This window comes from Triturus cristatus, chromosome 1_1 (assembly GCF_964204655.1).
Source record: "Triturus cristatus chromosome 1_1, aTriCri1.1, whole genome shotgun sequence".
Lineage (NCBI taxonomy): Eukaryota > Metazoa > Chordata > Amphibia > Caudata > Salamandridae > Triturus > Triturus cristatus.
The window spans coordinates 1,221,939,948-1,221,965,341 of record NC_140579.1 but is presented as its reverse complement, the minus strand read 5'-3'; the positions used below and the strand labels follow the sequence as shown (position 1 = coordinate 1,221,965,341).

General features: G+C 44.6%; 1 long non-coding RNA gene across 1 annotated transcript; it reads right to left on the bottom strand.

Annotated features, from left to right (window-relative positions):
• Nucleotides 1-760: 760 nt before the first annotated feature.
• Nucleotides 761-24,061, bottom strand: LOC146871858 (uncharacterized). The gene is made up of 3 exons (XR_014959618.1): nt 23,980-24,061; nt 7,972-8,125; nt 761-785 (listed from the first exon to the last, which is right to left on the bottom strand). It is a non-coding gene; the product is annotated as an uncharacterized LOC146871858 (long non-coding RNA).
• Nucleotides 24,062-25,394: the final 1,333 nt, after the last annotated feature.

The window sequence follows — 25,394 nt, the reverse complement described above, 5'->3', positions numbered from 1 at the left end:
ATCTACTTGGACGATCCCAAAACCAGTAACATATTTGCTCGGGGATCTTCGGCGTTCTAAACTGATATAAAGGAATAAAGCAAACTGGCAAGCAGTTCATGTAAAAGTCTTCATATCTGTCTTGCTTTAACACGCTTTAAGAAGGAGGTACATATAAGTTGTGCAAGTACAATAGTTAAAATCTCCGTTTGTTACTTCTGTATTCACTGTTTGCCTGTGTGTTTATTATTGCTTCAAGTTCAGTTGTAGACTAGTGTGATGCTGCTTCAAGTCCTTGTCTACTAGTGCTCAAGTTGCAATTTAAAGGATCGGGTGATAGAGTCCATGCTTCTTTTGCTGGCTACAGTAGATGTGATGCAGGTGTTGAACAGTGGGCATCTGGTCCACTGGGAATCTGTGAAGGAGATGCACTAATCTTGGAAACTAGATGCTTTGAAGAATTGCTGCCTAATGATGTAGTCAGCTCTTTCTTTGCCTTTCTACATTCAGAGAAGAGCGGGATTGGTGGCTATGAATTGCTAACCGTTGGCTACTAAAATTCCTCTTCTGAAACTGGTAAGGTCAGAGGGACTACCTGCTTAAGCAACAGTCCTTTTAGAAGAGGCCGCTATCCTTCAGGGTTTCCTTGATGACGATGTCTGTAACTGCATCAAAGACAAACTTCACGATCTGTGTGTCCGTGGCACAAGTTAAGTGACCGTATATTTCCTTGATATCTTTGCGCATATTTAGATCAAGGAACTGTAGCTTAATGTAATTTGCAGCATCTTCATATGTGTTGGGTCCTGGGAGCAGGAAAAGAAATCGGTTAGAAACAAGGAAGCATGTCTGAGAAAATTGGAATTACGGGTTTCTGAATTAGTAGCCCCACCAATTAATGACATCTAAATCACCTTACTATTATCTTCCATTATATCATTGAACTAGAATAAAATTTAAAGAAAAGCTGGATAGTGCCTTGCAGAATAGAAACGCACTAAATATCATGGAATTATGGATCTTGAGCCTGTGCTTAAGAAGGACTAGGTCTTTTCCACAACCTTTTCCCTTACCAGCCCTGGACTATGCCTCAATTACTGATTTAGTGAAAGTGAATGTTGCATTTATCCAGGCTGGAAGAAATCCATGTTCTTGGCAGAAACATCAAAGGATTTGTCACTTTTATATATTTGATATTTTTATGTAGTTATGCAGTTTTCCTGCTTGCCAAAATTTTCAGACACCATTTGACCCCTTCCCCCACCTAACAAATCTCTCAAATATAGATGAATGTTAATTGTAGTTATTATTCCCAAAGCAAGTATCATTAACCTTTTATAATTTGGGCCTGATGGACGATCAGATTACTTGCTGAGCCAGCTGCCATCAGATGCATCATCACAAACTTCAGCTGTAATTTTGTTGCCAGCATCAAGTGTGTCAGTCCGACTACACGAGCTTGTTAGATACTTGTTACTTCTCAATTTATGGACTATGTGATACAATCTAGTGTTTCTCCTACAGTTTTATTGATTGCTCTGACAAACAAATAAGAAAAAGCTGAATCAGTGAGTTACTCCAGATCATATGTTTACACATTCTTTGTCTCTGTCACTCTTTCTGTAGCCTGGATCTCGAGGTCCTGAAGTTCTGTAGCAGATCAGACTGCACTAAGCACATGGTATTAAAATCTAAGCACCGTGATCTGGCTCTATATTTAGTTTTGTTATATGCTGTGCTAAATGTCAATCTGGTGTGTTGTCGCAGGTTTTTTTTTTTGCCAGCTGACACTGTATATCACATTGAATGTGTGAAGGGCTCATCGCCTGTGTGTCTGACAGGGACAATGAACGATAAGGATGTGTGGTTTGTGTATTAATGGTACAGGAATTTCCTGAAGCCTATGAACCAAACAGATGAGGGCTATGCTAGTTAGACTGATACCGTACATTGGCACTGGCATGAAGTTATATTAGGATTGTGTGTATTTGTACGGTGTTAACCTAGACCAGAATCAAAAGACGCAGAACTATGCTATGCGTAAGGACCTGGGGAATATGATCACGATCATGTCAAGTGAGGCAATTAAGAGGTAATTAATAAATTGTGGAAGTAATACTCCTTGAAGAGATCTGTCTTGTTTTTTTTCTCCTCATTAATAGTAGATTATGGGCAACAGGTATTTCACCATCCCGATAGACAATCGTCCTGCTCTCAGCACAGTTGAAAAGAGCTCCCCTCTCTGATGTGTTCCGGTATTCCACCTTCAGAAGGTCTTTGTTTAAAAACTATGACGATCCGCAACTCATCTGAGGTGATCTCCAAAAACAAAATGCCTATTAAGTATTCCCTGGAGGGAGTGACTCAATATTCTGTCCATGCCAACACTGAGTAGAAAGTATTTATTGGACAACACACATACTCCGTGTTAGGGTAATACCCTGGGCAAACTTGGGTTGCAGGATAGACACTGCAACAGTACATAGTGAAGTGGATGAAATCTCAAATATTTCCCATTGAGGAAAAAGGGATTGGTTGGTGCCCATAACTTATTGATGATGACATTACCAACTGATATTATATGACAAAATATTGGGGAAGTGATATTTAAATTGTCCTGAAGAAGTTAGTTGTTATTTGTAGTGTCCCCCGAAACGCGTCAACGAGTTTTAATGGCACATTCTACAATGCACTGAGTATCTGTATTTGTTAGCCACTGATTTTATGGAGACCTAGTAACATAAAAGATAGATGTGTTGGTTTTTGAAGACTAATTGTACTGTCTTAGATGATCAAACTCTCTCACTCTTTCTATATATATATATATATGTGTGTTATACTTTTAATTGTGTGATTATGCATATGAAATTTTAAATGTGGAAAAACTGTAATGCTTACACCAAAAAATTAAAGCCATATATATTTTTCTAAATCTTCAGTGGTATATGGTCGTTTTAGATCTGGTGTTTGCACAGTCTGAGTACTGATGTGAGTAGTGTACCTAGGGGGATTGAATACTTTTTGGACAATAGAATGAGTGCCATTGGGAGAAAATGTATATAAATATTACACAAGATTATGTTTTGCTCCCTGAAAGGGGGGGAAGGCTGATACTTATATTAAATCTCCATTTCACAAACAAGTCTTTAAAAAACCCAATTCAGAATGGATGCTCTAGACCTCCCAAACTGGATGGTCTCATGACGTCTTTAACAGGAGTACTTTTGTTTGCCGAATAGTTCATAGTAGGCTTGAGTCTTGTATGAAGAGATGCAGTAAAGCTTTGGTCTTGGGCTATGAGCAAGAACATTTGTTTAACACGAACAACATCGAGGAGAGTGCAGTACAATGGAAGATGCTCTGAGTAGATATGTTGCTGCTGATCACAGCGGGCAAACGATTGAATATATTCAATGACCTATTGAAAGTGGCTTGATATTGATTACCTTGAGGCAAGTGTCAAAGATACTTGTGTGCTATAAGTGTACTCTAGACTGCACCATACCTATCCACCAGTACCAGTGATTTCTACGGAAGATCAGAGCAGAGAATGCAGATGTCATTTTTAGGTCTCGACCTTGCTATCGCGTAAGCGATCGCAAAGCGAGACTATAGAAAGCGGGTTTGAAAAGTGCTCCCAAAAAGCGGATTGCATGGCTAGCACGCGCACAATCACGCGCATCGTGCCGCCATGCAATCCGCCTTTTGGGAGCACTTCAAAGGGTCCGCTCCCCCGCCCCCAAGCGTGCGCGCGCCACGCTCCACCGGGCTTGTCTTTTTTTAATTTTTTTTTTAACTTTAAGCGCGAGGCGCGTGTGCGGCCAATGCTTGTTGTCATAGATGTTTGGGTAATCTCCTTAATACGCTGGCTTGTTTTCATAGAACAGGGGTTATCCTTAGAGCGCTAAAAACGTCGACGTGAGGTAAAACGCTAAAATACTCGACTTGCCAACGGTCTAAGTTGTTTTTAAACCGCTCAAAGGGTAAACGACTTTCGGTATTTACTCACACGCTTTTCGGTGACGCCATGCATCTTAGCATGACTCAAGACAGTACAGCTGGTACGTTTTACTGGTTTTCGTGGCAGTAATTCTGTTTAGCTCGTATGTACATCTCGCTAAAATCCCTTAGGTCAAAGTTGAACAATGCATACATTTGCGCAGAATTTCAGTGCAGCAATTCTAGGTCAAAGGATTTCGAATCACTTTTTCACAACACCAGCAAGCAACATTATCCTTCACAAAGCGTTCAATCATGTAGAAGGGGAACTTATTAATGGATATTTGAGTAACAACCACACCTACTCGCAGAAAAATATTCACCATTCAGACCTGGTATATCCTGCAGGGCTGGGTTTCTGTACCACAGCCAGGCCTGGCAAGGACTCGCCAACTATATTCTTTTAGGCATCCCGCAGTACAGATCTCATTGGCAGGATAATATGCGGTACTAAGAAATACGATCATGTTATGCCTCTGCATCGTCTACTTGTGGCAGACAAAGATTTCAGAGGCAGATAGGCGCGCGCTTATTTATCGCCCTCGTGATTATCTCTCCTGCTTCACTTGTGTTACTGTCTCTTGCCCGCCTGCTCCTCCCTTCCCTCCTCCCTTGAGCGTGCCTGTGTACTTCTCCCCCATGCTTTCACCACCTGCGGTCACCATATTGCTTTCCCCCAAACCAGTGTTGCTTTCGTATCCTTTCTAACCCTGCCCTCCGTAGCTTTCAAGGACCCTCCCATACTGCTTCTGCATTCCCCCCTACCCTCCCCAGTGTTCCTTTCCTCATTTTGTACTGGCCAGGACATTACGATACTTGTCACATCTGCAAAAAAAAATGGCCAGGTGGCAACTCTCACCGCCACAAAATGTAAAGCAAAGGTGTTATCCCGACTCCCTTCCCAACATTCCTGCTTTGGCAATAGGCACGTTTATTTTAATTTTATTTAATTGTGCAGCATAATGAGATACACTGTGGAGTTATAACACAAGGAAACTCATATTTTATCAAAATGGGCAGATTTCATATAAACTTCAGATTAAAAGAAATATGCGTATATCGCTTTCAAAGTAGTCCTTTTTTGTGTTGTATGGTTGCTGGTCAGATGTTTCCTAAAATTTACGGATTTGTTTTTGCTCGCCTTTATTTTGAGGCTAGTTTGAAAAAAAAACATTTAGGACTCTGGAGCATAATGTCATTGGGTCAAACCTGTCTGCTTTTTTTTCCTTTTCATTTACTAATCCATCTTTGACCAGTAAACAAAAAAACGGAAAGCATCCGTGTCATTTTGAAGAACACAAAAAGACGCAGGAGTCTGTATCATTTATTTTTCTTTATCAATGCTGCACAGCATCTGGAAAGCACCAGGAGGACCGAGAGTGGGAACATGGAACAAGCATTGGCATAGCCAATCGGTCTTGCCTTAGGGACCATATAAGTGTTTAGCCATGCAACAGTTGACGTTGTTGCACCAAGGATATTGTGCTGAATAACTAAATACTTATAAGGTCCCAAAAGCGAGACCTATTGGCTATACCAATGCTTTTTTTTCTTGAGCCCTCCAAAGTGAACACCCTGCCGTATGGTGCTTTATAAAACTACTAAATGAACGATTAACCACTTCTAGGATATTTCCCGGTGCAGTTATATTTTGTTTGTAGTCTAATTTCGTTTGAGCATACGCCGTAAATCTGAGAGCACCTTTTTCCTCGGACGTGCTGTGGAAGTTTGTATTAATGTGGAATCTGGTTCATGTTAAACCTTGCATCTTGCATTTCTTTTCGTTTGAAGCGCGGCCCTTTCACAAACAACTGCTAGCAATCTAGACATTTAAGTTGCCTTAGCTGGAATCCTCATCAGCCTCCAGTGAACCGATTGCCTTTTCTGAACCCAAACTGACACAGTTGGCACGGGAATAGGCTGACTCGTCTTCCAGATGGCTTGTAAATTTGCTCCCGACAGCTCGCTTCTTTGCGCCCCTCCTCACTTTACAAGATTCCTCACCTGCTCGCCCCGTGGTAGGCTTTGTGAAAGGAAGTTTGTAGCTGGTACGTCACTGTTGAATGTAGCGGGAACGTGTGAGGCAGATTAATGAAAGTGTGCGGAATTCTCTCCTGGTTAATAATTGCAGCTATCTGTCAGCCAGTGTGCTTGGTCTGCTGTAAAACCTTCCTCTCTCTCTTGAATGACGGGCGAATATGGAGCTGAACTTTGGAGAGAGACAATGGCGTAAGGGTCCGCTCCCCCGCCTGGAATGCGCTCCCCCGCCCCCAAGCGCGCGCGCACCATGCTCCGCCGGGCTTGTCTTTTTTTTCGTTTTTTTTTTTTAACTTTACGCGCGAGGCGCGCGTGCGGCCAATGCTTGTTTTTTTTACACATCGTGTTTCGAGGGTATCCATTCCCACAGGAGACAGGTGCTACTTCCGCCATTATCTTTGCTGGGCTGAACTGACAGTCTGACAAGATGCAGGGACAGTGTGAGTGGCTCGGTACCACCATCGCCGTTGGTATTAGTTAGTTCTCTTATGTTGCAATAGTGACAGTGCTGAATATAGAGCTTCGTACCCTCCTTCTGCCATTTCTAACAGCCACACATAATCAGTGTTACAACTAACTGCTTATTATAAAGGCACTCAGCATATCGACATCGAAAGGTTGGAAGGCTGGGTTGGCCTTGCATGAATTCACGCTTGTGATCATAGCACAGTACAGCGTATGCATTGTGAACCCTGAACCAGCATCCATGTACGAGGAGCAGCGAGGTGGGACTGTTTCACGGCTTCAGACGCATCCCACTCCCTCCTTCCCGCCCCGCCCCCCACCGGAACGCTACCGTATCCGCAGGCACGATGATCGTCGAGGGTTCACACAAGATGTATTTTTATAGTAGGGTCGCTCGTCTCAGAAAATGGCATCTTAAAGCAGGGCCTGCACCAAGAACAAGCTAGGACGAGTCTAGTTTTTTTTTTTGGGTGGGGGTGGGGGTGGGGGTACGACGACTCGAGAAAAAAGTTTCCCTGAAGGAAAAAGAAGTGCAGCGTGAGTAACAGCAGAAAGGAAACTCACGTGGAAAAAAAAGATGTGGTCATTCTGAGGCTAAAAGCCAACAGCTTATCACCCTCCACCCGCCTCTTCGCGCTCAAGCGTCACTCCCCCACCAACAATCTGCGAGGCACTTTATAACTGTTAACCTGCCCCCCCCCCCCCCTCTCCGTATGCGTGGTGAGTGAAGGCGCCCCTTCTGAACAAGCATTTGCAATGCAATAGGTCTCGCAGTTACAAGAGTTAAAGCTATTGGCATTGTAAATGACAATGCCAACAGGCATTGTTATTTGCAATGTCAATAGCTCAAACTCGCGTAAATGCGAGACCTAATGCATTGCAAATGCTTGTTTAATATTGCCAGGATGGGGCAATATAAATTTGGCATTCCAGTCTATTGGCACTCGGTGTGCACCCTCTGTGGCAGTTACAAATCAGGGAGAGTCTTCTCTCGCCGAAAGGAGGGTGCAGGTGGTTCTTCTTGCAAACTTTTAAACATGCTTCAAGCTTGTGAAACTATGTGGCAATTATATGTCCATGTAAAGTCCTATGTTCATCTATTGCAAATGAAAACAGGCTTTTTATTTTAAAAGATGAAGGGCACCATGGCAAATTTAGCAGTGTGTTGCCCATGTTGCACCAGTATTTTTTCCCTACAAGTACACTGCAATTTATTGACTAATGCGTAATCTTACTAATGTGTAATGTTCAGGCATTGGTACTGTACTCCACAAGGGTACAGAACCAATGTAACAGTTAAAGAAAGATACAAATTCCACAGAGGTGGACCAAGATCACATTCCTTTTCATTGACTTGAAGATACCTTCAGTCTGATTTATGGTTTCTCCTCTTCCCCCCACTTATGAAGGTTTATGCTGCAATGTCCTCCATCCCGTTGTACTCTGCATTGCCTGTATGTCCAATTTATGCCCCCATCCATGCCTACTCACCGTCATAATCTGGGAAGCATATACTGAGATGAACCTTCTTGATCTTGACCTCGAAGAGATCTTTCTTATTGAGGAAGAGGACGATGGAGGTGGCGAGAAAGAACTTGTGGTTGCAGATGCTATTGAAGAGGTGGAGGGATTCATGCATGCGATTCTATGAAAAAAGAGCACAATGTTAAAGCCTGCTGCTTACCCAGAGTCCATGAAGGCTGGTAATTTTAGTGACTGACTCACAAAGACCCTGCACAGCCTGCTTTAATATGCATCTTAGAAATGGCCATTTTAATGTCAACATGAAGATTTCTAAACCATTCTATGCACCACCCTCCCCCTGCTTTGCATCTGAACCAGTGATCTTTCTTGTTTGTTCATCCGTCCGACATTATACTAGTTAAAACCCTGGAGGAGTATCTAAATTCACCCCTGGCCCTTATACGGTATAAAAGCCAGCGGTGAATTTAGATGCTCCTCCAGGGTTTTAAGTAGTATAGACTATACAGCTTTCCTACTAAAGAAAATGTGTTGCATACATATATACATACATACCTTCATTTGCACGTCCTCTTCCTTGTACCATTTTGGAACTCCAAAATTACAGTAAAAATCCACTCGTTTCACTTACTGGAAGAAAACGCGGCCTCTCCTTTCCTTTATAACTCAATAATAACGTATTCTTTGGACTCTTTCTATACTCTAGAAATCCTTTTTTTATGTTTGACATATTATGTTTAATTTTGTTGGTTTATTGTATGTTGAGTGTTTAAGGTTGTCTAAGAAGCAGCTTCTCACTGTAGACTGCGGAGACCTGTCTGATCAGCTCAGAAAGGAGATGCCCTCAGCTTTTCAACTCTAGTTGGTTTCTGCATCTCACTCAAATAAAGTAATTTGTAGAGTTGTTGGGCACAAAGTATTTTCACAAAAAAAGCTCTGGAGCTTCTTCGTCTAGCTTAAAGCAAACAGTCAGGTGTTTTTCACAAACGTCATATACTCTTTAGTGCTGAGAAAATACAGAAAAGTCACATATGCACAAAACCATAGTGAACACTGTAGGCAACAGGATAGTTTGCACTCTGTGTAATTGGTTGCAGGAGAACCGTGGATGACTGACATCGTTGGAGCGTGTGCTTGGTGTCATATTTCGAGAACAGCAGAGCACAAAGGGTTGGCACAGACTGGGATCTGAATGAAGGCCCAACAGAGGAAGGTTACAGGCACCAGACTGGAGAAGCTGAATATTGCTCAGTTGAAACATCGTGGCACTTGTGTGGCCATGATGGGTGAGGGCGTGTTTCGTGGTCACTCTTTGGTAATATGCTGGCTGTTTTGCTGGAAGGTTAAGTTTGTTCCGAGCATGTGCTTGGGGAACGTTTCATTAGCCTGAAATGAAAAGTACTTCCAGTGTTTATAGGCATATTTAATATCAGCCGTAATTACGGGTTGTGAGATTTTGAGCAGATGCATTGCTCAGCTCATAGGTGCTCAGTGACTGGGCCAGCATTTGTATATTCCTGCCAGTAAATACGCCTATAAACACTGGAAGTACTTTTCACTTCAGGCTATTGAAACATTCCCCAAGCACATGCTCGGAACAAACTTAACCTTCCAGGATGCACTCCATCAGATACTCCTTTGATAGAGAAGCTTATTCGCTACTTAGTTTAACTCAGAGCTCAGACTTTTAAACTGGTAATGAATGGAAGATAAGAATTTTGAGAAGGAGGATAAATCAAATTACCCTGATGAAGTCCCTATAAGGAAGGAAACACGTTGGCTGGGTCTGTTTTAAGTGTGATGGAATTAGATACTTAATAAAAAGAACTTTATGGAAAAAGACACCAATGTCTGGAAATGAATTGAAATATGGAAAGTAAGTGAAAACAAGAGTGATTACAGATGCATGCAATTCATATTGAAAAGTTCAATGTGAACAAGGAAATTAGGTTGCCCGCCTAATAATGTGAAAACATTTACCAAGGATTACGTTTTGTGGGCAGTCAGAACTCCAGGAGTGGGCATAAGAGAGCTGTAAGATTCGGATATTTGATCGGTGCCGTCCAGAAACACCACTGCTGGCTGGCTCCCTCATGCTGTAATAACCATGAAATGAGACTGGGAGGAGCCGCTTTCGGATATGTGCAGACAGATGTCTGGAAATGGAGGCATGATCGGAAGATAAAAAAGAAGGTGGGATCAAACCACAAATATGCAATGGAATTATGAGGCGCCACCTGGGTTCACAATTATTTTTGATTCAGATCAGGTTGGACGGAAAATTAAAATCAGCCAGGCAAAAATGTGCAAACCATCCCCACACTGCAGGAGCCCATGCCAAGAATTAGGCTACAGGAGCATGGAAGTCAATCTTCCTCTGAACTCCGCTCACTAGCCTACAGCCCGGTGGGATAATGCCAGAGTGGCACAAGGGCCATTCCTTCCTGAATTCAGACAAGTATAGGACATGATGCAGAGACATTCAAATAATGTATTGCCACCCACATCTGGGCTGGTTTTAGTGATGGGGAAAGGGGAGGTAGTCCATCCAGCATGTGAAACAAACAACAGCAAGACAGACCCTTTGTAGTTTAATGTATGCGTGCTCTCTACTGCATGTCATATTGGTATACCAGAAGTCTACATGTATGTACTGTGGGTTTAGTGGATTTGTAAAGTGCAAACATAGCAAAGGAAATCTATACAATAGAGTAGTAAGGTGGAATTAGATTGAGGCAACGTCTTGGTCGAGGTGCTGGAGAGTAAGAGCTCCCTGGAGTATGGGAAAGGAGCAGAAGATTGATCCAGAGGGATCTATGAATCAGCAGGAAGAGAGGCATGTTACATTGATGGCGTAATTGAGCATGTAAATCTCTTAGAATTATTCCCTCTCAAGATACATGTGATCCCTTGCATGCACCCGGGGATTTCTGTGTGCCTCACATGATACCCCTCTTTTACTCTTGGATAGGGTAGGTGATGTGTACACTAGGGTTTTACCGCGTTCACCTCCAAGTGGAGATCAGCAACCTATACTCTTAACACAGTGCAGATGGCTGTATACTATTAGTGTTTTAATCTTCTGCCCGTAATGAGATTTAGCGCAACTATATTTAAGTTCAAAGTGCCTCCTCTTTGCCCAGCATACATCTGCTTTGGGAATGGGCGCAGTCAACCCTGATGCTTTCCCACGATACTCACTTGCGTGATTGGGTACATGTTTATTTGCTTATGAACCATTGCAGTTGTTTATTAACCATTAAGTTAATTTACATTTGGCCTCCAGCTCTCTTCAGCACAAGTTGTGGGACTTCCATGTATTCAATCTCGTATATTTCGTAAGCTAGGCCCTAGTGATCCATTCATACCCTTTACAAGCATTCACATGCTGTTGAAAATTGAAAATCTTTAGTGCAGGCTCATAGTCATTCACCCTAGACCAGGGGTCTTCAAACTGGGGTGCAGACCCCCCATAGGAGAGCCTCAAGTTATCCCAGAGGGGGCGCTAGTTCTGGCCAAAAGAAGCATTATGCTGATTACAGTGCTTTGTTTTAAGTGAGCGGCAGTAAATTGCTCTGCAATGGGTAATCACTAACATCTTTTATAATTTATTTCCTAGCTGGGAGTATGTTTCAAAAGGAAAGGGACTCCAAATATTCTTCATAACCCCCATTTCAAATATCCACACTCTGGATACTTTCACGTGTTAGTAAGGTCTGCCTGACTAGAATAGTATGTTTGGCAATCATGTATTTAATTGCATTTTTAAAACGCTGTGAGAACTCCACTGAAATATTTAAATAAGTCTAGACATGTTTATACATTGCCAATTTAATAGAATAATTGTGAAAAATTCTGAGGGGGGGCCCAATGATTTATTTATTTTTCCACTGGGTGGCGTGGCATTAAAAAGTTTAAAGACCACTGCTCTAGATAAATTTTGTCACCAAGTCACCCTTCCATCTCCAGTTACCCCCACAACCCCCCCCCCTCCAGCTCCCTTCAAGGAACCCGCTCAAACCAGCCTGAACAGCCCAGTGGTGACGTCACAGGTGAAGTCCACAGACCGAGCCCTCATCACATCCGATACACACTCTCTAATAACAAGCATTTACAATGCAACGGTCTCAGCATTGTTAAAGTTAGAGCTATTGGCATTGCTCATGACATTATTATTGTTTGTTTTTGTTTTTAAAACATTTAACCCCTTCGATGCTCATGACGGAGCGGTTCCGTCATGAGCATCGGTTGGGCTGTGCTCATGACGGAACCGCTCCGTCATGAGCACAGCCCCCGGGGGAAGCGCTGGCGCTCCCCCCCTGGGGCATCGATCGTGCCCCTACAGAGGGGGATGGCAGCGGAAGAGTTTCCGCTGCCACCCCCGAGGCCCCCCACGCTTCCCCATGACGTCAGCGCGTGCCGACGTCATCAGGAAGCGCTGGGACGCCTGGAAGCCATTTGCTTCCAGGCGTCCAGGCAAGGAGCAGGTAAGTTTTGTGCTCCGGTGGGGCCGTGGGGGGGATTTTCTAAGTATTGAGGCATCGGGGGAGAGGAAAGAGTATTTCCTCTCCCCTGATGTCTCAATACAGGGCATTTCTGCAGCACGATCGCGCACAGCGTCGTGATCGTGCTGCAGGAATGCCACCACTAGGCACCAGGGATGCTTTGATGATGAAAAGGAAGCGACCCCTTGGGCAAGGGTCGCTTCCTGGGGCCCCATAATTCTTGCAAGACTTTTCTGCCCCCTCTGGGGGCAGATCGGTTTATTTTTTCGCCGTTTCTGCTCCCAGGGGGGGCAGAAAAGCCCACTAGACACCAGGGATATTATTATTATTGTAGGAAGTGACCCCTTGGGCAAGGGTCGCTTCCTAGGCCCCCTAATTGTTTTGAAGACTTTTCTGCCCCCTCTGGGGGCAGATCGGTTTTATTTTGTCGCCGTTTCTGCTCCCAGGGGGTGCTGAAAAGCCCACTAGACACCAGGGATCCGATTATTATTGTAGGAAGCGACCCCTTGGGCAAGGGTCGCTTCCTGGGCCCCCAATTTTTTTTGAAGACTTTTCTGCCCCCTGTGGGGGCAGATCGGTTTAATATTTTTGCCGTTTCTGCTCCTGGGGGGGCAGAAAAGCCCACTAGACACCAGGGAATTAGTTTAAATAAAAATAGAAGTGACCCCTTGCTTCCAGGGTGCAATTTTTTATAATATGTATTTGGCTCACCCGCCCCGGGACTGAGTAGCCTTTTTTATCCTGCTGTTTTCTGCCCCACCTGGCACACAACCCGATTGACCATTTGGGTAGTGACATAGCATGTTATAATGTTTGTTATATTTTTTGTGAATTGCAATTGTAATGTTTTTTTTTTTTTTACTTTTTTGTTCTAGGTGAAGGCTTTTGCTCTTTTCAGTTTGCCGTTTTGTTCTGCTGTTTGATTTGTTTGGTAAGAGACTTTTTTTTGTACAATGTAAATGTGTTTGATTTCTCTGCCTGTTTTTTTTTTTGCAAATGGTGTAATAATAGCAGTATGTTAGGTTTTTGAGTGTCAAAAACTTTTTGCATTGGTGCTCGATGTGTATTTTGTTGTCTTGTGAGTAATTTTTTTTTTTCTTCTTTCTAGTTGCATATCGTTGGTTTTTGCTGTGTCACTGCAGAGTTGGTTTCTGGCGAGTGCAGCTGTCTCTTGTAATTGAATTGTAAAGTTTTTGAGTACATTGATCTTTGTGATAAAGGTACACATTTCTTTGCTTACTTGGTTTGCACATTGTTGGTTGTTGTTGACTTGTTTGTGCAGTCTTCTATCTTAGTAAGTATAATGGCTAGCCGCAGGATTACTGCTCAGCAGGTTGTTGGTTTGCTGTTTGAGTCTTCCTCTGACCATGGTTCAGAGACTGACTCTGCATCTGAGGGAGAGGAGGCAGGGGACGATTCTGGCAGTGAGTTGTCTCTCCATTTGGAGTCATCGGATGATGAAGATACTCTTAGTGCGGATGAAGTGCCTGTGTTAGAGGAGGAGACTGATGTGCCGATAGTGCGGCAAGAGGCATCTGGGCTGCAGCCTTTGGCTGCAAGGCTTCCCGTTGGTGTAGTGCGGCAAGAGGCATCTGGGCTGCAGGCTGGGGCTGCAAGGCTTCCCTTTGAAAGTGATGATCTCTGGGTTGCCCCTGGCATGGTGCAGCCGGCATTGCCAGAGTTTACTGGTGTTCCAGGGAGTAGAGTGAATACTGAAAACTTTTTGCCGATAAATTTTTTTCAGTTGTTTATGGACGATGTGTTTTTGGCAGAGATTGTTGAGCAGACTAATTTGTATGCCGAACAGTTTTTGAGGGACAACAGTGCCAGTCTGAAGCCACACTCTAGAGCTACCCGGTGGACTCCCACAAATCTTGAAGAGATGAAGAAGTTCTTGGGTTTAACTTTTTTGATGGGCTTGCTAAGGAAGCCATCAATGACTTCATATTGGTCTAGCAGTCCCTTGATGGCAACGTCTATTTTTCCGGCAGTCATGAGTCGTGACAGGTATTTGCTTCGGTTGATGCATTTTGTTGATAATGGTTTAGCGTTGCCACGAGATCACTCTGAGTGTGACCGTCTTTTTAAGATTAGGCCTGTCCTTGATCACTTTGTTGATCGATTTTCTGAGATTTATGCTCCTGGGAAAGAAATTGCAGTGGATGAGTCTTTGGTGTTGTTCAAGGGCCGCTTGGTTTTTAGGCAATACATTCCTAGTAAGAGGGCACGCTATGGAATAAAGCTGTATATGCTGTGTGACAGTAGGACTGGATATGTCTCTAATTTCAGGGTGTACACCGGTAAGGAATCCAGGATTAACCCCCCTGGTTGTCTGTCCAGTGACTGAGAAAATTGTTTGGGAACTTGGTAGAGGATTTTTTAACAAAGGCCACCATTTATATGTAGATAACTTTTACACTGGTGTGTGGTTGTTCAGGGAATTGGCCAAAGTGGATACTGTTGCTTGTGGCACAATCCGCTCTAACCGTAAAGGTTTCCCAAAAGAACTTGTTTGTCAAAAGCTTGTGCGGGGACAGTGCAGTGCGTTGCATTGCGATGAGCTTCTTGCTGTAAAGTTTTCAGACAGGGGAGATGTCTACATGCTGACTACCATCCATGATGAAAGCACTGCACCTGTGACTGTTTGGGGTCAGGTCGCTGAAGCGCGCAAACCTGTGTGCATTTTAGACTACAATAGGCACATGGGTGGTGTTGACAGAGTAGATCAGAGGTTGGAACCTTACACTGCTCTTCGTAAGGCTTACATTTGGTACAAGAAGTAAGCTATCCATCTTTTCCACTTGGCAATGTTTAATGCTTTTGTTGTGTTCCAGGATTCTTGCCCTGAGTCAAAGATGACTTTTGCTAAGTTTCAGGAGTCTGTAATAGGCAGCCTTGTTGTAGTGGAACAGGCAAGTGTTCCTAGAGTTGGACTGGTGGAGGATGTTGCTAGATTGAAAGATTGCCACTTTCCTGATCACATTCCTCCCACACCCTCAAAAGATTTTCCCAGTAGGAGATGTAGAGTCTGTTGGCGAAGAGGTACGCGGAAGGAGAGTCGTATGTACTGCCCCGACTGTCCTTCTCAACCTGCACTGTGTCCCTGCTTGTTTTAGAGTGTACCACACACAAAATAATTTTTGGGAGCATTCATGAGTGGTAAAGTGAACTGCCTGGTCTGTATTCTTTGGAAAATTTGATTCTGTTTCAAGGTTGGTGTTAGTGCAATGTATTTAGTTGCTGATTTTGTGTTTGAAGATTTGTATCTATTTGCGATTTGTTTGTGTTTTTATTTTTTTCTAAAAAAATCCTAAATGTGATGGCAGTGTGTGTAGGCTGGCGCTTGGCTGTTGGTGTGTGTGGACTGGCACTTGGTTGGTGGTGTGCGTGGAATGGTGCTTGGCTGGCGGTGTGCATGGACTGGCGGTGTGCGTGGACTGGTGCTTGGCTGGCGGTGTGCGTGGACTGGAGCTTGGCTGGCGGTGTGCGTGGAATGGTGCTTGGCTGGTGGTGTGCGTGGACTGGTACTTGGCTGGCGGTGTGCGTGGACTGGTGGTGTGTGCGGACTGGTGCTTGGCTGGTGGTGTCCGTGGACTGGAGCTTGGCTGGCGGTGTGCGTGGACTGGTGGTGTGTGCGGACTGGTGCTTGGCTGGTGGTGTCCTTGGACTGGAGCTTGGCTGGCGGTGTGCGTGGATTGGCGATTGGCTGCCGCTGTGCCTGGACTGGCGATTGGCTGGCGGTGTGCCTGGACTGGTGTTTGGCTAGCGGTGTGCGTGGACTGGTGTTTGGCTAGCGGTGTGCGTGGACTGGCGCTCTGCTAGCGGTGTGTGTGGACTGGCGCTTGGCTGGTGGTGTGCGTGGACTGGCGCTCTGCTAGCGGTGTGTATGGACTGGCGCTTGGCTGGCTGTGTGTGAGTAGTGACTTTCTGCTGGTCACTACACACACTGCTAGCTGAGTGCCACTCCACGCAATCCATCAGCCTGTGTAGTTGCTGTGTCAGGATTGTGGGCGTGTGAAAGTGATGGGCCCTTCAATGGCGCTGTGTGCTGGTGTGATTTTTGTTATGTGATGGGCCCGCGGCTGGCGGTGTGAATGGTTTATTTGTCTCACACGTATGAAAGGTGTATGAATGGCCTGTAAAGAGGTTGGTGCCTTGTCGTGGCTTTACAGCTCACGAGCTGTGAGTCAATGGTTCAGTTTCTCGCCCTTTCAATTATTAACAGTGCATTTCATTATGTGAAATCACTTGCTAATACAATTGTATCTACTGAACCATCACTCACCCTCGTGCCAAATCCAACCAGTATGTGTGTGTGTGCTTGAGGATTAGATGGCTGTGCAGTAATATTTGTCTTTCTGAAGCAGGGTGATCCTTGTCCCTTATTGTGAATTTTGTAATGTGTTTTGCTTTTGTGCGTGGTGGTGTGAATGGTCTTGTTTGTATCATGTATGAAAGGTGTGTGAATGGCCTGTAAAGTGGTTGGTGCCTTGACGTGGCTTTACAGCTCACGAGCTGCGAGTCATTGGTTTGGTTTTTTGTGAATTTAATTATTGACAGTGCATTTCATTTTTGTGAAATCTCTCGTTAATAAGATTTAATACACTGAACCATGACTCGCCCTCGTGCCAAATCCAACCAGTATGTGTGTGTTTGAGGAATAGATGGTTGTACAGGAATCTTTGTCTTTTAGTTTCTCTGCCAAGGTGTACTTTCCATGTAAGAATAACCCACCAACTGTAGATATTGTTGAAAACCCTTGGGAGTTCATGGTGATGTCTCTTGTGAATTCAAAAAGTTTTTTTATCCCCAATGTCCTACAAACCTCAAAATGTCGCCACATTTTCATTGCAATATTGTTCCAAAATTCACACGCTGTAGAAACAAAACAATAATTATGTCTAAACTATCTGGTTTTGGAAAGGGGGTCATTTGGGTTTTTGGCCCGGTGCTTGGCGGCCATCTAGGGAAACCTACCTAACCCATACATTTCTGAAAACTAGACATCCGAGGGCTTCCAGGGCGGTATGGCTTGTACTTGGGCCTCCCACACAAGTGAGGCACCATTTTTACCGGGAGACCTGGGGGGAACGCTGGGTGGTGGTAAATTTGTGTGAGCCCGGTGATGCCACAACTTTCCCACCCCAAAATGTGTGAAAAAAGTGATTTTTTTCAGCTAAATTTGAGGTTTGCAGGGGATTCTGGGTAAGGAAACGTTGGGGGATCCACACAAGCCATACCTCCCTGGAAGCCGCCGGGTGTCTAGTTTTCAGAAATGCGTGGGTTTGGTAGGTTTCCCTAGATGGCCGCCGAGCACCGGGCCAAAAACCCAAGTGACCCCCCTTGCAAAACCAGGTGGTTTTGCGATAAGCCATTTTGATGTTGCCTCACTACGTTTTGGGCCCTTGCCTGCCGCGGGTACTTGGGCCTCCCACACAAGTGAGGCACCATTTTTACCGGGAGACCTGGGGGAACGCTGGGTGGTGGTAAATTTGTGTGAGCCCGGTGATGCCACAACTTTCCCACCCCAAAATGTGTGAAAAAGTTATTTTGTTTCAGCTAAAATTGAGGTTTGCAGGGGATTCTGGGTAAGGAAACATTGGGGGATCCATGCAAGCCATACCTCCCTGGAAGCCGCCGGGTGTCTAGTTTTCAGAAATGCATGGGTTTGGTAGGTTTCCCTAGATGGCCGCCGAGCACCGGGCCAAAAACCCAAGTGACCCCCCTTGCAAAACCAGGTGGTTTTGCGATAGGCCATTTTGATGTCGCCTCACTACGTTTTGGGCCCTTGCCTGCCGCGGGTACTTGGGCCTCCCACACAAGTGAGGCACCATTTTTACCGGGAGACCTGGGGGAACGCTGGGTGGTGGTAAATTTGTGTGAGCCCGGTGATACCACAGCTTTCCCACCCCAAAATGTGTGAAAAAAGTGATTTTTTTCAGCAAAAATTGAGGTTTGCAGGGGATTCTGGGTAAGGAAACGTTGGGGGATCCACGCAAGCCATACCTCCCTGGAAGCCGCCGGGTGTCTAGTTTTCAGAAATGCGTGGGTTTGGTAGGTTTCCCTAGATGGCCGCCGAGCACCGGGTCAAAAACCAAAGAGACCCCCCTTGCAAAACCAGGTGGTTTTGCGATCGGCCATTTTGATGTCGCCTCACTACGTTTTGGGCCCTTGCCTGCCGCGGGTACTTGGGCCTCCCACACAAGTGAGGCACCATTTTTACCGGGAGACCTGGGGGAACGCTGGGTGGTGGTAAATTTGTGTGAGCCCGGTGATGCCACAACTTTCCCACCCCAAAATGTGTGAAAAAAGTGATTTTTTTCAGCAAGAATTGAGGTTTGCAGGGGATTCTGGGTAAGGAAACGTTGGGGGATCCACGCAAGCCATACCTCCCTGGAAGCCGCCGGGTGTCTAGTTTTCAGAAATGCGTGGGTTTGGTAGGTTTCCCTAGGTGCCGGCAGGGCTAGGGTTAAAAAACTACAGCTAGTCACTTTGCCAAAAAAGGGTCATTTTTCACTGCAAAATCGAGGTGTGACCACGTTGCGTTTTGCGCCGTTTCCTGTCGCGGGCAGTAGGCCGACCCGCACAAGTGAGGTACCATTTTTCTCGTAGGACTTTGGGGAACGCGGGGTGGGTGGAAATTTGTGGATCCACGCAGATTCCAGAACTTTCCATCCCAGAAATGTGGGGAAAATGTGTTTTTTTTGTCATTTGTTTACGTTTGCAAGGGATTCTGGGTAACAGACCATGGTGGGAGGCAGTCAAGTCACCCCATCCTGGATTCCCCTGGGTGTCTAGTTTTCAAAAATGTATAGGTTTATTGCACTGCCTCTGGGCTGATTTCCTGCTAAACTTGATACCAAGATGTGTTGCTTTTTGTTTGCAAAAACTCAATAAAAATATTTCAACAAAAAAAAAATGTATAGGTTTGCTAGGTTTCCCTAGGTGCCGGTAGGGCTAGGGTTCAAGAACTACAGCTAGTCACTTTGCCAAAAAAGGGTCATTTTTCACTGCAAAATTGAGGTGTGACCACGTTGCGTTTTGCGCCGTTTCCTGTCTCGGGCACTAGGCCGACCCGCACAAGTGAGGTACCATTTTTCTCGTAGGACTTTGGGGAACGCGGGGTGGGTGGAAATTTGTGGATCCACGCAGATTCCAGAACTTTCCATCCCAGAAATGTGGGGAAAATGTGTTTTTTTGTCATTTTTTTACGTTTGCAAGGGATTCTGGGTAACAGACCATGGTGGGAGGCAGTCAAGTCACCCCATCCTGGATTCCCCTGGGTGTCTAGTTTTCAAAAATGTATAGGTTTATTGCACTGCCTCTGGGCTGATTTCCTGCTAAACTTGATACCAAGATGTGTTGCTTTTTGTTTGCAAAAACTCAATAAAAATATTTCAACAAAAAAAAAAATGTATAGGTTTGCTAGGTTTCCCTAGGTGGCGGTAGGGCTAGGGTTCAAGAACTACAGCTAGTCACTTTGCCAAAAAAGGGTCATTTTTCACTGCAAAATTGAGGTGAATCCACGCAGATTCCAGAACTTTCCATCCCAGAAATGTGGGGAAAATGTGTTTTTTTGGTAATTTTTTTACGTTTGCAAGGGATTCTGGGTAACAGACCATGGTGGGAGGCAGTCAAGTCACCCCATCCTGGATTCCCCTGGGTGTCTAGTTTTCAAAAATGTATAGGTTTGCTATGTTTCCCTAGGTGCTGGCAGGGCTAGGGTTAAAAAACTACAGCTAGTCATTTTGCCAAAAAAGGGTCATTTTTCACTGCAAAATTGAGGTGTGACAACGTTGCATTTTGCGCCGTTTCCTGTCGCGGGCACTAGGCCGACCCGCACAAGTGAGGTACCATTTTTCTCGTAGGACTTTGGGGAACGCGGGGTGGGTGGAAATTTGTGGATCCACGCAGATTCCTGAACTTTCCATCACAGAAATGTGTGGAAAATGTGTTTTTTTTGTCATTTGTTTTAAGTTTGCAAGGGATTCTGGGTAACAGACCATGGTGGGAGGCAGTCAAGTCACCCCATCCTGGATTCCCCTGGGTGTCTAGTTTTAAAAAATGTATAGGTTTGCTAGGTTTCCCTAGGTGCCGGCAGGGCTAGGGTTCAAAAACTACAGCTAGACTCTTCGCAAAAAAAGTGTAAATTTTCAGTGGGAAAATGTGGTGCGTTCACCTTAGGTTTTGAGCCACTTCCTGTCGTGGGCACTATGCCTACCCACACAAGTGAGGTACCATTTTTATCGGGAGACTTAGGGTAGTTCAGATTTGTAAAGCAACTGTTATTACCTATTGATTTTTGATGCATTTCTCCCTTCCAAATGAAAGACATTGTGTAAAAAAAAAAAAAGTCATTTTGAAAAATGACCAATAATTGTCATGCAAGTATGAGTATTCCCAATTTCGAAAATGTGCAAATATGCACTGTTTCTAAACTCTGTAATTTGTTCCCATTTCAGAAATACATAGGTGTCTTTCATACCGATTTTTCCATGTATAAATTTTCCCACAATAATTGCTATATACCCGGAACATAAAAAAAAACCATTACAAAATGCTGCTCAGTTTTTTACTCTGGGTTCGTTGGGCTCTTGGTGAACCTACAAGTCCTATATATCCCCACAACCAGGAAGGTCCACCGGATGTAACGGTACATTGCTTTCAAAGAGATGTCATAATTAGAAGAAGTTACAGGTGAAAACGTTGACTCAAAAGGCTGCTTTTTTCAACAAATTTTTAATTTTTCCTATATTTAACTGTTAGTTTCTATAAAGAAACCTTGATGGATCTACACAAATGACCCCTTGCTGAATTCAGAATTTTGTCTACTTTTCAAAAATGTATAGCTTTACAGGATCCATTATTGCTTTTCTACCCATTTCTACCATTATCTGGAAGGAGGTTGAAAGCACAAAAAATAGCAAAAATAGGGTATGTCCCAGAAAAATGTCAAAACTGTGTAAAAAATGTTGGATTTCTGACAAAAATCTGTCATTCCCTAGAAGCTGGAGGAATGGTGATTTCAGCCCCACAAATCCTTTTTTGATATCATTTGCAGAGAAAAACCCAGACGCTTTCATTTGCAGCCACTTTTCCCCATTTTTCACAAAAAAAACAATATTTTGCTGTATTTTGACTAATTTCTGGGAACCCTCTAGGAGAATCCACAAACCCTGGGTACCTTTAGAATCCCCATGATGTTGGAAGAAAAGGACGCAAATTTGGTGTGGATACCTAATGTGGTCAAAAAGTTACAGGGGCCTAAGCACGCACTACCCCAAATAGCCCAAAAAAGGCTTAGCACAGGAGGGGAAAAGGCCTAGCAGCGAAGGGGTTAAAGAAACGGCATTGTTATTTACAATGTCAATAGCTTAATCACCTCTGCAAGATGCAGCGATCGAAATCGTTGGGGGCGCAACAATCATTCAAGGGAGTCACCATGAAAACCACCGCCTTTCTCCGAGGTCAAGCAGAAATGCCTCGGAGAAACGCAGTGTCGTTTTCGGAATCGGGGGCGTGTTTTTCTTTCTCTCCTCTTGCCATTGGCTGGAATGTTTACATTCCAGAGGACAGAAAGAATCGAAAAAACACGCCCCCGAATCCAAAAAGGACGGGGCTTGTTTGGAGAGACAAACCTCTTCTGCAATGGCTGACCAGCATTTAAGAGGCCAGCCAATGGAGAAGAGGTAAAAAAAAGGGGCGGGTTAAAGCCCCACTCCTAAACATTAAATCTCGGGGCGAGACTGCGCAAGCGCAGCCTTCGAGCCGAGACCTAAAAATCTCGGAGCGAGACTGCGCAAGCGCAGCCTTCGAGCCGAGACCTAAAAACCATTCTTTTGGGTTTGCCAATGCTTGTTTTCTATGGCATACAGATTATCGTTTTGAAAAGGCTTTGGCTGCTATACTTGACTGCTAAATGCTATATTTTAATCATGCCTTAGACAAGATTTAGGTTGGAGAGTCCCGATCATCATCTTTGAAGCCAAAAATATCTTCATTTGGGTGGTCTCACGCCTGAAATTGCCTCTCTTTCAATATAAGTAAATGGGAAAAATATAGAGTCCTGATTACTTTTAAAATTCTCCCACTTTACTTTTCTAAAAATGTTGGCATTGACGATTTTTGCTTGCTCATGTTCTTCCATGGCTTTTGGTGACGCTTTTTGCATATGGCTGCGCCCTAAGTATACTTCCTCCGTACAGCTTCTAAGATGGCGGCCTGCTGTGTGGTTCCATCGCATTCCGGTGACGTTGTATCCGTAGCAGCATGGCAGCCTCCACCGGCACAGCGGCGCCGCTTTCTCTACGAGTGCTAGCGGAATGCCGAGTATCCAAAGCCCGGGCATGCGAGCTGCGATTGCCTCATGGGGAGGTACCTACGCCGGTTTTTATGCCCGTAGGCACACAGGGCACCATGAAAGGAGTCACGGCACATCAGTTGTGGGCGCTTGGATGTTGCATCTGCCTCGGGAATACGTACCATCTGGGCATGCGCCCGGTAAGTGAGTGAGGCTCTTCCAAAATTGACAGTGGTGAGAGGTAGTTATGAATAAAACTACAGCAGACGAATAACTGAGGAATGCATTTTTAGTACGAAACCACAATAAATGTATATTAAGTTTAGATGCGGTTTCAGCAGTATTGTGTAAAAATAAGACTTATTTCCGCCTGTTAAAAAGACGAGTTCGGACAAAAATTGTAACTGGCCTTCATAATAAAATGATCAGTGGTATTGATTTAAATTGATTTTAGTTTTATGAGAACAAATCGTGAACACTTACGGGCACTAATAGTATGTTAGGATCACAACAAGAGAGCGACTTATTACTAAAAAAAGAACCACCAAACCAGACAGAAAAATAACAATGAATGTTATTCCGTGAGTCAGTACTGATACTTGTGGCATAAGGGATTTCACTATTCCTCTGGTCACAGGTATGGATGCCTCCAAATTATCTGTTGAAAATCAATGGCCATGGTTTAAGCTAGGCACCGCTTATCAAATTGTTTAGCTCTAAGGAGAAAGTAACAAGCACACCACTGCCTTTCTCCGAGGTGAAGCAGAAATGCCTCGGAGAAACGCAGTGGCGTTTTCGGATTCGGGGGCGTGTTTTTCTTTTTCTCTCCTCTTGCCATTGGCTGGAGGAGAGAAAAACACGCCCAGCGAAAAGTATCGAAAAAAAACGCCCCCGAATCCGAAAAGGACGGGGCTTGTTTTGCGAGACAAACCTCTTCTCCAATGGCTGGCCAGCATTTAAGAGGCCAGCCAATGGAGAAGAGGGGCGGGTTCAAGCCCCTCTTCTCCAAGTCATTAAATCTCGGAGCGAGACTGTGCAAGCGCAGCCTTCGAGCCGAGACCTAAAAAAGGGCGAACACTAAATAAATGGGGTCCAGACCTGCTGTAACCCACACAGTTAACGTACTGAGCCCCCACTGTGGGGTTAGAGACACATCTCCTCTCTAGAGCTCAAACCCTCTCAAGGCGGCACAAGAAGAGACGCCATACGCACCACTTCCTCGTCCTCCACCAGCACCATGTCGTAGGCGCTCAGAGCCCCGCAGAAGATGATGCAGGTGACGCCTTCGAAGCAGTGGATCCACTTCTTGCACTCTGACCTCCCATATCGAACATCCTGCAGCAAAAGAACCGAGAGAGTGGAGTGAGCGCGCTAGCCTCGGTCAGACTTGTCCTGAGAGTAGACGTGCTGAAGTCAGACTTTCCTTCTAAAGCATAGTAAATACTCCGGAGTCAGCTTTTCGCGTTGTTGCTTACACTTTTCCCTTTCATGGTTCTTTCCCTGAAAAGCCCGGCACCAAACATCAACACGACCTATTAATAAGTGGCATTTGTAACACGCTCGCCAGACCCTCTAAGGTGCGCTAAAGCAAGGCTTTGTTCCCCTTTGTATTCGTAGTGCAGGGAATATACATTTTGGAAAAGAAATGGACACTGAAGTCATGAGACCGTCCGAAGTAAACATTCGTGACTCATAGGGGCTGAAGCAGGCAGTCATGTCGCAAGAGCAGGAGTTTGTGCTCTTCTCTTAAGAGATGACCAGGAACGTGGTCTCATGTTTCGAGACACACAGGAGACTGCGCTGACGGCATGGGAGAGTGTCAGGAGTGGGTGCCTCTTGTCATGCGTTGCATGGCTGTGTGCACTTACCATTTTGTAGCAGCATTATAACCTCAAAGCCTCTTGGTGCACCAACACTTTAACTGGCCTAGTCCACTGTAAAGGACCTGCAACGCCCTGCTTCTCCCCCCACGACGTTTTGTTTCCATCTGTGGATTTTGTTTTTACCAGTGAGAGCCATTCTCAAGGAGACATGAATTTCCGCCAGCATCTTTAATTTAGCAGAGAGGCTTAGGGTGCTGGCAGAATGACCTTATGTTAATGCACAGCTTTTTTGCTGAAAATAAACTAGTACTCCAGGCTGTTAGCTTGACTAAGTGTGCCTTTTTTTCTATTACATTGAATCTTGATTTGTGTTTATGGTTGTCTTCGTGAAGTAAATTTGTCAAGGGCTTAAAGTAATTCAGTACCCAGGATCTGTAAGAGGAAATATGTGTAGTGCTGCAACTCCACTGGTGGTAGGCTCCAGATGATGCCACTGCGTCTGCCAGAGTCTAGCCCCACAGGTAATCTCCAACAAAGACTTCAAAGCCCCAAGTGTTTAACCAATATACGCCACCACTGCCGTTTAATAATATAACAAGCATATAGAGGCAGAGGGAAGCAAATCCGGCAGGAATAAATACACAGAGGATTTACATGGCCTGTTATACCATATTGCTGTGGCGTCCAACTTCACCACTGGAATATTTTATCACTTTTCTAAAATGTTCTGAAAGGACTGTAGATGTGTACACCCTATGTGATAGCCTAGACCTACCTTGACTGACATTTCCTTTTGTACTACGC